This window comes from Cupressus sempervirens, chromosome 11 (genome assembly GCF_028749045.1).
Source record: "Cupressus sempervirens isolate cs-2001-9-10 chromosome 11, ASM2874904v1, whole genome shotgun sequence".
In the NCBI taxonomy this organism is placed as follows: Eukaryota; Viridiplantae; Streptophyta; class Pinopsida; order Cupressales; family Cupressaceae; genus Cupressus; species Cupressus sempervirens.
In genome coordinates this window covers 811927901-811939323 of record NC_143128.1, presented here as the reverse complement: position 1 = coordinate 811939323, position 11423 = coordinate 811927901, and the positions used below count along the sequence as shown (strand labels likewise).

Genomic DNA, 11423 nt, shown 5'->3' with positions numbered 1-11423 from the left:
CTTAACACTTTAGGTATTACTAATTTACCTCTTTAGGTCATCCCTGACCTGTAGGTTGTCCCTATCTAGTTGCTCTTAGATTTTTAGATTTGGTTGATATCAGTTCCCAAGTCCCAAATCCAAAATAGTTCTTGTTTTCGATATATTTTGATTGCAAATTTTTAGATCCAAGTGACCTCCCTCATTAGCCTTCATCAAGGTGAGTTTTTTTCTATATATCTCATTTTATATCATCTATCTTCATGTCTCATATGTAATCAAATTACATGGGCTTATCTTTCATATATGCTCTTTCATTACTTTCATTTTAATTGGATAGTTTTATTTGAACTAGATAAACACATAATCAAATCAATCATTGACATAACAATAAAGGTAAATAATATCCCATAGAAAGATATATTTTGAGTTTACATCTTGGTAAAGGACCTAGATTTGATATTGGCTCCCCTTTCATGTTGGGTAGTGTTGATCTAATTTGGGGACCTCAAAATACCATTCCAGAAACTTCTTTATGAAACTATGGCATTGAAGTTTCGTTAACAAGTTCTGGACATTTTGTAATAATAGCAAAGAAAAATTCTCCCTTGTTTGTGTTTTCTAGTTTAAATTAAATTGTGACCCTAATGCCATCCAACTAAGCTCAATAAAATGAAAAAATTGTGCTCAATCTATGGATTTCTCTGAGTTAGGGAAATATGAAATATAAATCTTAAAAATGAAAGGAAACATATAGCTGAGAAATTAAAAGAGAATTATGTGGGTTAGATGGTGCGGATATATTTATCTAAATTAATGAGATAGAATTTTTTAAACCACAACAATGAAATGGAAAATATTGCTTTGAAATTGAATGAGAGTCATGCAGTTTAGAGATAGTGCAACAAAGAAGCTAGAACTCTGAGTGATTTTCAAATAAACTTGAACTAGTGAAATCATCTTGTAAAACATACCTAAAGAGCCTACCTTCATTTTCATTACATCTGGAGCTACAAAATAAATTTCCACTTTGTTTTCATTACCAAGAAAATATGCAAGTGATCTAAGAGTTTGACCAATTGCAAGATGCCCAACAAGACCAACATTTATGTCATCTAGAGAGACATCTAAGTACCTAATGCCTACACCAATTTCTTTTTGAATTTTATATGCATTTAGTAATTCCTACATCCGCAGACATATGAGTACCTAACACTCAATAGCAAAATTGAGAATCCATCATCATGAATAATTATTCAAAAATTGGGTGTTTATAAGATAAGACATGTAAATTAAGTTCAATAATTAAAATCTTGTTTATGAAAAATAATAAATCCTATGCATGGTCTATCACTATGATAAAAAATTCAAATATCCAAACTAAAATTACTTCTTTTTGTCAACAACAACTTTATCTACAAGGAGCTTCTTACTATTATACTTACCTTAATAACTTAATTAAGCTCAAAGGCACTTGTTAGAAGGAATCAATGATTTAAATAGTAGACAATAACATCTTGATGAAACTATGTATTGTCCTTAGAAGCCAATTTAGAGGCAAAAACTTGAGTTTAAAATCAGTTTGACTTAAATTTGTAAGGGATGAAGAACCTCATATTTAATGTTAGGAAGACCTACCACATTTCTAGGCATATATAGAGAAAATTACATGTGTTGGATGCTAACGAGATCCATCCCTTGCATTAATAATAGAAATTTTGTCAGTAGTTGTTGCTCTCCTTGTAACTCCACTCTCAAAATGCCCCATAACTACAATCTTCAAGTATCCTTTGGTGGTTCTTACTGTATGTTCCAAGGAAAAAATGCATAACAAAGTAGATAGCTGCTACAAATTGATATTTTATCCACATAAAAAGAATGAATACCTTCTAAAGTCTCCCCTTTTGCTATAGATGGAAATTCTTGAACATCTTCAGTTGCCAAAACTTCTCCACCAAGTCATTTCATAGCAGACTCACACAAAAGTCTAGTTCTTGTTAAGGGCTCATAAAATTAAATTACTATCAAGTAACCTTACAAAATTTGTCCCCCAGCTAGATCTTTCTCAATCTTTCCCATTTGTTCTACCACCTCAAAAGTTGCACTTAAAATTTCCTATTGAGTTGTTGAGCTTTGACAACATCTTCAAGGTCAAATCTCTTGCCTACAGAAAATGCATAGTAGTTTTTCCATATGGCAGTGTAGGAATTTATTACCTTACTAGAAAGTAGCTTATTTGACTGCTTTCTCTAATTCCTCACCCTATTGACTTAAACTAACTTGGGGAAACTACTTCACCTAATCAAACTTTTCTACCCATGGAACTTACATTTGACATGGAAGAATGAAAAGGTCCTAATGAACAAATAGACAATTCACTTGAAGGCATAAATGTTGTAATAAGAATGGACTTATGTGGCAAATCACTAGTGGTTGTTATCCTAATGCTTTAGAACTCAAATACCAATCTGAAAACTCTTGCATGAGTTCAGATCCTCTAATTGAAAAGGAAATAGAAACATTTGGTCCATAATCTACAGTACACAAAGAGCATAGTGAAAAGAAGGGTGTGGCTATGAATCAAAGAAAAAACTACAATATCTAAAGAATACTTTATATTCTCCAATTGACTTAAAGCAATTTATCTATGTAAACTTCTAGATAGGATAACTTTACTATCACAAACAAAATGCATGAAAGTAAATATTGGCTGATTATAAAGATTATTACATAGATAAATATTCTTTCATTCAACCACTTGTTTTGAACATATCAATTTTTAATCAATGACCATAACATGTTTGCAATCTAGAAATGTTAAAACATTCCCATGCATCATCTAATGTAATGCAGCTTTAAATAACTCCAACAATCTAACTAAGGCTTGTCACATTGCACTCAACAAAAGTAGACAAATTTCTTGTTTCTTTGGTCAAATTTCTTATTTCTGTTGTGCTCTCTATTTATTAGTGTTGCAGTTTTGTTGTCCTCTTGGTTGGACTTGTTTGTTGTTCCAATTTTGGTTTTGTTGGTTACCCATTTGGTAACTATCCATGTTACAATATTTGTAACCCATTAAGCTTGATAAAAAGTAAATTAAATTTATTTAAATCCTCTCAATTTATCAGGATTTTTCCATCACCTGCATAGTCAATCATGATTTACTCTACAAAGCACTCCACATATACCTTATTCTAAGAGTTGCAATCCATTAAGTAGTCCCTTTAAGTTTAAATAAATGCTCCTATAATAGTAATCTTCAGGCAAACTACACAATATTTTTCTTATTTTATCATTTGACAAGACATTTCCTTGATCCAGCCTTCATATGGATTTCAGTCTAGGATTGTTGAAGACTTCTTTGATTGCATTTATTCTTAGCACCCCACAAAAAATATACAATAATTGGAAATTTTAAATTTGTCATAATTAGATATAATTAAACCCTGAGCATTTTTCCAATAAATTTTATCCAACATTGACCATCTACCAAGGATTTACTAGTTGATACTAGTTTTGTGCACACATGCTAAAATATTTTCAGTTCACTGAAGGAATGTTCTTTAGTCTGCAGATTGAAAAATTGTCACTCATTTTGGGTGTCATTTCTCACAAAATCATGGTGTACAAGTAGCATGGGAGAGCTTAAAGAATAGGAAGAGCAAAAAAAAGCTAGAAAACCAAGATTTTTCTTGTTTGACATAGTAAAAAATAATGAAATACATAAAATTGTGGTTCATTTTCACTTTTCATTAGAATGGCTGGATTTCCTTATTTGCAGAGGATTTCCAACTATTGATTTTTTTTTTGATGATTTGGATAAATACATTATATATGGTATCATTTTTATTGTCATCATTGTGAAATATTACATTGCAACAAATATACTTGTTCACATGGTTATGCTTAAGTTTTCATAGAGTTTCCATTATTTTCCACTTCTTGTGATTTATTTTCTATGAATACAACTAATAGGTTTTATAGCTCTAACAAAGACCCAACTTTTTGCTAACTCCATGTAGAAGCATTATTTTAGACTTGAATTAAAGAGTTGGATGTACTAAGTATTGATATTGTCTGTATTGAGAGGGTATGTTTGAACATCATCCGAAAATGAAAATAGAAATAAACTATTTTTACATGCTACAATGGAAAATATCATTCCTAGCATCATAACCTTCACTAAACCTATGTGTGCAGTAGTAGTAAAGTAGTAGTTAAGGCTTCAATATGGGATAATTTACTCTTCTACCCTCATTGTGTCAATAAGATTTAAAATTCCATGTAGCTTTATAACACCTCGTGGGAGTGAGGAAGTTTAGTTTAACTAAACCATATTTATTTTTTCATTTGTAGAAATTTATCATGGGTTGCTACTGAAAAATACTCATTACACACTCCCATAATGTTCTTCAAGGATGTCACAACTGACTGAGCTTATCACAAAGGTTCAAATCATTTGGTAATAATATTTTTTACATTGTTACTTATCTAAAACAAACTTGAACAATTTTTTAACAATGCAAAAAAAACTATTGATTTGTAGTAAAAATATGTTTAACCTTCAAACTTGTATAATACAATGATAGTCATACTGATTAATCCCAACCTACTATTAAGAAAGAGGCATTTTGACTAATATGTGTATGTGAATACAAATATATAGTGACATATGTAATTGAGATACATAAGAGTTTGTATAATGATATCAGCCATAATAAGTATCTTCATAAAGATCATAATGGTTGTTGATGCCCTGGATCCAATGCAAGAATTGGCAATACATCATTGAATGTCTTTTGATTTCCAAAGGACCTTCAACCATTGATTAAAAATATATGGCTTAGCACTCCAATTGATAAAATGTTTGAACAAAATATCTTCTTGAGGGATTCTTGTGTATGTGATGGGTATTGGAAACCTTCCTTTATGTAAAAAAATGCTTGTAAAATGCAATTGCAAGTAAAGGATGAATATGAGTTACCAATGATTGCTAGAGTGCAAATAGAAGAGTTTCTTTACAAATTGGACTTTTGGTTTGTAACAGCCTAGTCATTAAGGTGTGTATTGTGAAGTCTTACAAACCTATGCCATTGTTTGAAGATTAGGCAGATGTGATACAATAGCAATCCTAATAGGACAGGCCCAATAGGGTATGACAGTTTTAAAGCTACAAATTGAGGGTTCCATAAAACCTATTCAAATTTGATTAAATGTTCATAGTATATGTCATGGAATGGTCCTAGACCTAGTCCAAGTGTTCAAGCATCAAACTTGTTCTCTATGTTCTTGAACTTCGAAATGAACAGTCCTAAAATCCTTGTCATGAAGGAAATACTACTTTCATGTACTAAGTTTTAATTGGGGTTGTGAACTAAACTTTTCCTTGAATTGAAGAAGACTAATCGATGTCATCATAAGGATGTTATAAATAAGAGCACAACATGAAAGTTTAGGTGGTCCCATTGATAAAAGTCTAAACCAAGGAATACCTAGTTCACTCTTGCAAGTTGATGGTCTAAGAAGAGCCTTAGTTGATGTTATTGTGTTATTCCTACACCAAACTTGAATATCAAGAATATTTTTCAAAAATAACATTATTAGTGTACATCTAATATAAAGACACAATCCTCGAATTTCCACTTATCATGAGTGGTAATCAAAGACTAATAATACCTAACACGCATTTGTGAGCATTGACATATATCTTTGAGGATTAAAATGAATTTATAGTTTAGGATGATGTCATATATTTCTTGACCATCAAATTCATTGAACCATATTTTCGTAGAGTCATATATGATGCCTTTTTGAAGCTTTCACATGGGTCTTGCATTTTATCAATATTATGACTACGTGATGTTTATAGACCTCTTAAGTACAATAATCTTTCAATAGGAGAACTAGCATAGGATATGTTGGATGATGGTACAGTTGTGTAATAATCATTGCTAAGAATACACCTATGTTATAAGATCTTGAATAGGAGAACTATCATAGGATATATTTGATGATGGTATGATTTTTTTGTTGACATATCAGTCAAGTTTGTTATTAGTGACATACACTTATTTAGATTGTAAGTATCTACCGAACTTATTGTATAGCTAACAGTGTTAACCAAGCATTTTAGTTGTCACTGAGTTCTACAGTTGCTACTGAGTTCTTTGGAAAAATTCTAGTGTAAACTAATTAGTTACAACTATTATGAAGATCAATAGTGTAAACTGAGCATCTTAGTGTATGTCAAGTTTACCAGTGCAAACCAAGTTGTGTAGTGGTTGCTGAGTTCGCAGTTGAAGTAAATGTGAGTCCAGTGTTAACTAAGCTACTCAGTGTTAACAAAGTGACCCAATTTATACCGAGCTAAAGGTGATAGTGTTTACCAAGCTATGCAGTGGTAAACAAGTGATTCAGTTTATATATCGATTTCATAGTATTCACCGAGTCACTAGTGCAGACAAAGTTCGGGACTACTTGGAAGTGATCAGTATGGACTAAGCTTCTACATCTATCGAGTGCATGGAAATGTTGAAAATTTATAGTGGATGTTGAGTATCAGAACCTCACCAAATCAGTCTTTAGAACCTGAGTGTCTACATTTGAGTTGACTTTGTAATATTTGTGTAAACTTGTATTGTGGCCAACTTTGTAATTGTATAATTGGATTGGTATATATGTAATTTATTGTATCATATCCAAGGTGTGTGAACATATATATGGAATCAATGTGATCATTAGTAATGAGTAGGAAGTGTGAATTACAAAGGCTATAGCAATATAAGGAGTAGCAAAGATTCATCTATCACAGCAAGGTGATTTATACACTCAAAGGAATCTAATTCAGCAAACCAAGTTGCAGATCAGAGATCAGCTATTGCTTCATCTTAATAGGTGGATCAGTCAAATCCTTTAACAAAGTAGACCTAACAGTCTTATGAAAATCTCTTTTCTGAGTGCATACTTCATTGTATGTTTGTAAATCCTCTAACAAGGTGGACCTAGTAGTCCTTATTGCTCCTAATAGGGTAGATCATCAGAAGTGATCAATGTAAACCTTAACAAGCCAACTTTATATGGCATCACTAAAGCTTGTGGGTATCATCCCCACCCCAGTTTTACTTTCTATTTGGAAGGTTTCTGGGTCAGCGAATCTTTGTGTCAAAGTGTTATGTATGCTTTCATGTTTTTGGTTTCTCATGCATAAATCAATATTAAATTAATTGTTAATTGGATTAAAGTTTTAAAAGTTTTAGAAGTTACTGATTCACCCCTCCCCTCTCAGTAAATTAGACTTTAAGAATATTTCTAACAATTTGTATTAGAGCTTTTTGATTCTCAGAGAAAATTTGAATAGCTTGAACAAAGATCAAAGGCCATGGAGATATTCAGACTTGGCAAGGCTATTGGTAATGAGAAACTAGATTTGGACATGGCTATTGCCCAACTCAAGAAAGAAAAGGAGAAACTCTCTCAATACCTAAAAAGAAGAAAAGATCTTGCAATTCAAATGAATGGTCATCTCTACATTGAAGAAAGAATTGAAGATCTTCATTCAGCAAGCAGCTCAGATGAAGCAAATGAAGTAATCAAAGAACTCCTAGAAAAGAATGGTTCATTGGAAGAAAAAGTAAGAAAACTAAGAAGAGAGAAAGAAATTTAGTCAGTAAGATTATGTGAAGTTATGGAAGAGAAAAATAAGATAAGAGAAGAGATAGAAGGAAATAACAATGAAATCCAACACCTATCCCTTCAGCAAGAAGACTTCATTGATCAGCTCTCCAATGCAAATGAAGAAATCATGAACCTAAGATCTAAAAATGAAAGATTGTAGAATGACCTAAACTCTGAAAGGTAAATCAATGAAAGAATGATGAAATCCCAAGAAGACATGAATCAATTGAATGAGAAAAATCTCTATAGATAAAAAGGAAAAGCAGTAATTTGATATACAAGAGAAGGAGAATCATCCAAGCAAGAAGCTCAAAATATTCAAAGACCTACTTGCAATTACTATGGTAAGATAGGTCATAATTCAAACAAATGTTGGAGCAATGGAAAACCAAAATTCAATAGAAAATATTACAATTGCAATTAGCATGGTCATAAGGCTAATGAATGCAAAGAGAAATCAAGATTTGAAGGAAAATGTTAGAAATGTAAGAAGCATGGGCACAAATCATCAGAATGCAAAACCAAGATATTAAATCTAGTAGAACAAATTGTGAAACCCATATTTGGTTGGGATATAACACCTAGTGCAGATGTCATTACTATGAATAATTTGGACATATTGGAATAAATTGTGTAAAGCATCATTTGAGGGAAAGAGATACTACTAAAAGATGTTTCATTTGTATAGGACTTGGTCATCTTGCCAAGAACTACATGAACACTGGTAGAATTGAAGATGAAAAGAAGGCAAAGGTTGATAACATCCAAAAATAGATGAGACAATAATGGCTTCCAAAGTCTACCAAGAATGCAAGTCCAAACAATGATGAACAAGTCACTCAAGAATTCGGTGGCTTCACAATTTCTACTTGATCTCTCAAAGGAGAAATTGGGACTAGACTACCAAAGAAGACATCCAAATCAATTCCAGTTGAAAAGAAATAAAGATCCATATCTATATTCAAGATACAAAGGGATCACTGAGTAAAAGGGTACTAGTTACTACTGAGTCACTTTCAGTACTGAGTGAGGTTGGGTCACAGACTCTATCGAGCAAGGTCAGGAGTAACTAAATTTCATATGGTTACCGAATGATGGAAGACTCTACTGAGAAATCAATGCAAGAAAGTGGATGACATTCTACCACTTTAATCTACCATCCATACCAAGCATTTATGGAAAAATTTGATAAAGGGAATGAAATCAAAGTCATTTTCACCATGAAATTTCAAGAGCAAATTGTGCAGAGAGATCTTCAAGAGCATCCAAGCAATTTGAGTGAATTGTTTTCGAAAGATTTAAAATTCTCTCAAACCCTATCGAGTGAAGATGGCATCCAATAGCAGCAAGGTAAAGTGAGGTTCAGACATGCTAGTTCATGGTGAATGGAAAGCTCTAGACTTTAAGCTCACTCCTGCCATTGCTAAAACCCTAGATCCGAGTGGATCACAGTCACAAATCCCTCCAAAGCTATTGTTGATTAATGATATTTGTTCTCATTTCAAATGCACGATTCAAGATATTGGTACTTTGGAAATGGATGTGTTAGGATTAAACCATGGACAGAAATAACAATTATATGCAAATATAACCAATAATAGAAAATAACAGATCACACAGAAAAGAACACAAGGCACCAAGATTTAATGTGGTTCACCCAATCCCTGGGCTAAATCCACCAAACAGCAAGTCCAATATTTTTATGATCTAGTTATTACAACCTGATTACAATCTGTAATCCCTTACAGCTCAATACCACCGCAAAAACCAATTTTGCATCACACCTTATAAAACAATCCCTAACCCTAAGCCCTTTTATACAAGTATTTTAACCACTTTAAGGTTATAATTAATAATTACATGTCGGCCCAAAAATATCGATAAAATAGGGCCCAAAAAAAAATTTCAACCCCAAAGAATTTATGAAGTATGTACAGTACTTTCCTAATTAGTCACCACAATCTAACAATCTCCCACTTGGGGATTGATTAGGCTCCACACTAAACAACAATCTCCCACTTGGAGACTGATCCTGTAGCAATATTGCTACCACATGAAGCTCCCACTGGATCAAACCACCCTAGACTCTATTGTTTGTTTGTTCATATTCAATCTAGAAGACCAACTAAACCTGAAGAGGAGTTTAGTTTCTCCCTTGTTACTACCTTTGTCAACATATCTACTAGATTTTCATTGGTATGTACCTTCTCCAGCTTTAATTTTCCATCCTCAAAAATTGACCGAATGAAATGGTACCGCAATTGTATGTGTTTGGTCTTTGAATGCAGAGCTAAATTCTTTGCAAGATGAATGGCACTCTGACTATCTGTGAACAAATAATTATCCTTCTAAAAATGTCCCAATTCTTGCAAGAAGAACTAAAGCCATATCATCTCCTTGGCTGCCTGTGTAGCAGCTACATACTCTACCTCTATAGTGGATAAAGCATTAACCTTTTGTAACCTAGAAACCTAGCTCATGGTTACCCCACCAATAGTAAAGATGTAACCTGTAGTACTCCACCTGGTATCAATATCCCTTGCCAAATCTGAGTCAACATAGCCCTATAAATTAGTAGTAGAGCCCCAAAAGTGTAAACACTTATTGGATGTTCCTCTCAAATATCTAAGAATCTATTTGACTGCATTCCAATGCTCAATTCCTGGATGACTCATATTCCTGCTAACAACTCCCATTGCATGTGTAATATCTGGCCTAGTACATCCCATAGCATACATCAAGCTTCCTATAGCTGAAGCATAGGGTACTTTGGACATTGTATCCTCCTCTTCTTATGTCTTGGGACACGTATCCTTAGTCAATTTCAAATGATGAGGTAAAGGTGTGATGACACCTTTAGCATTCTCCATAGAGAAACATTGCAACACCTTCTCAACATAATCAGCCTGAGATAGCGTCAATGTTCTATTTTTCCTATCTCTGCAAATCTTCATAGAAAATGCATGTGCTAATTGGCTTTTTAGTCCCTTAATGTGATCCATGTTAGACCCAGCTACAAGCATATCATCAACATATAAATATAAAATAATCTAGCTATCATCATCCAACATCTTAAAATAGACATAATGATCTGAATGACACCTACTGTAACCATGCTCATGCATAAAACTGTCAAATTTCATATACCATTACTGAGGTGCTTGCTTCAAGCCATATAAACTTTTCTTCAATTTGCACACTAAGTTCTCCTTACCTTTGACCGCAAATCCCTTTGGCTGAGCCATATATATCTCTTCATCCAAATCACCATGAAGGAAGGTTATTTTAACATCAAGCTGGTCTAAATGCAAATCTTCCATAGCCACAAGACTTAAAATAGTATGGATAGAAGTCATCTTAACTATAGGAGAAAATATCTCATCAAAATCAATTCCCTTTTTCTATGCAAATCCTTTTACAACTAAGCTAGCTTTAAATCTTTTCTTACCTCCTTCCTCTTCTCTTAACCTGTAAATCCACTTATTCTATAAAGCCTTTTTACCTACAGGCAACTTGCACAAATCCCATATCTTATTCTTCAGCAAAGAGTCCATTTCATCTTTCATTGTAGACTCCCACTGAATCTTAGTATCCACCTGCATAGCTTCATCATAACTTTCATGTTCACTAGCATCAGTTAGTAAAATAGAATACAAAGAGGGAGAAAATCTTTTTGGAGGTCTAATTTGCCTTGTTAACTGTCTAACATTCACCAGTGTATGTGATATTTGTTGTTGTGGTTGTTGCACATCATGAGGAATGGCTGGAAC

General features: G+C 33.0%; 1 pseudogene; it reads right to left on the bottom strand.

Annotated features, from left to right (window-relative positions):
• The window catches only part of LOC149532038 (aspartate carbamoyltransferase 2, chloroplastic-like), a 157235-nt pseudogene extending 154730 nt beyond the window's left edge, over positions 1 to 2505 (bottom strand).
• Positions 2506 to 11423: the final 8918 nt, after the last annotated feature.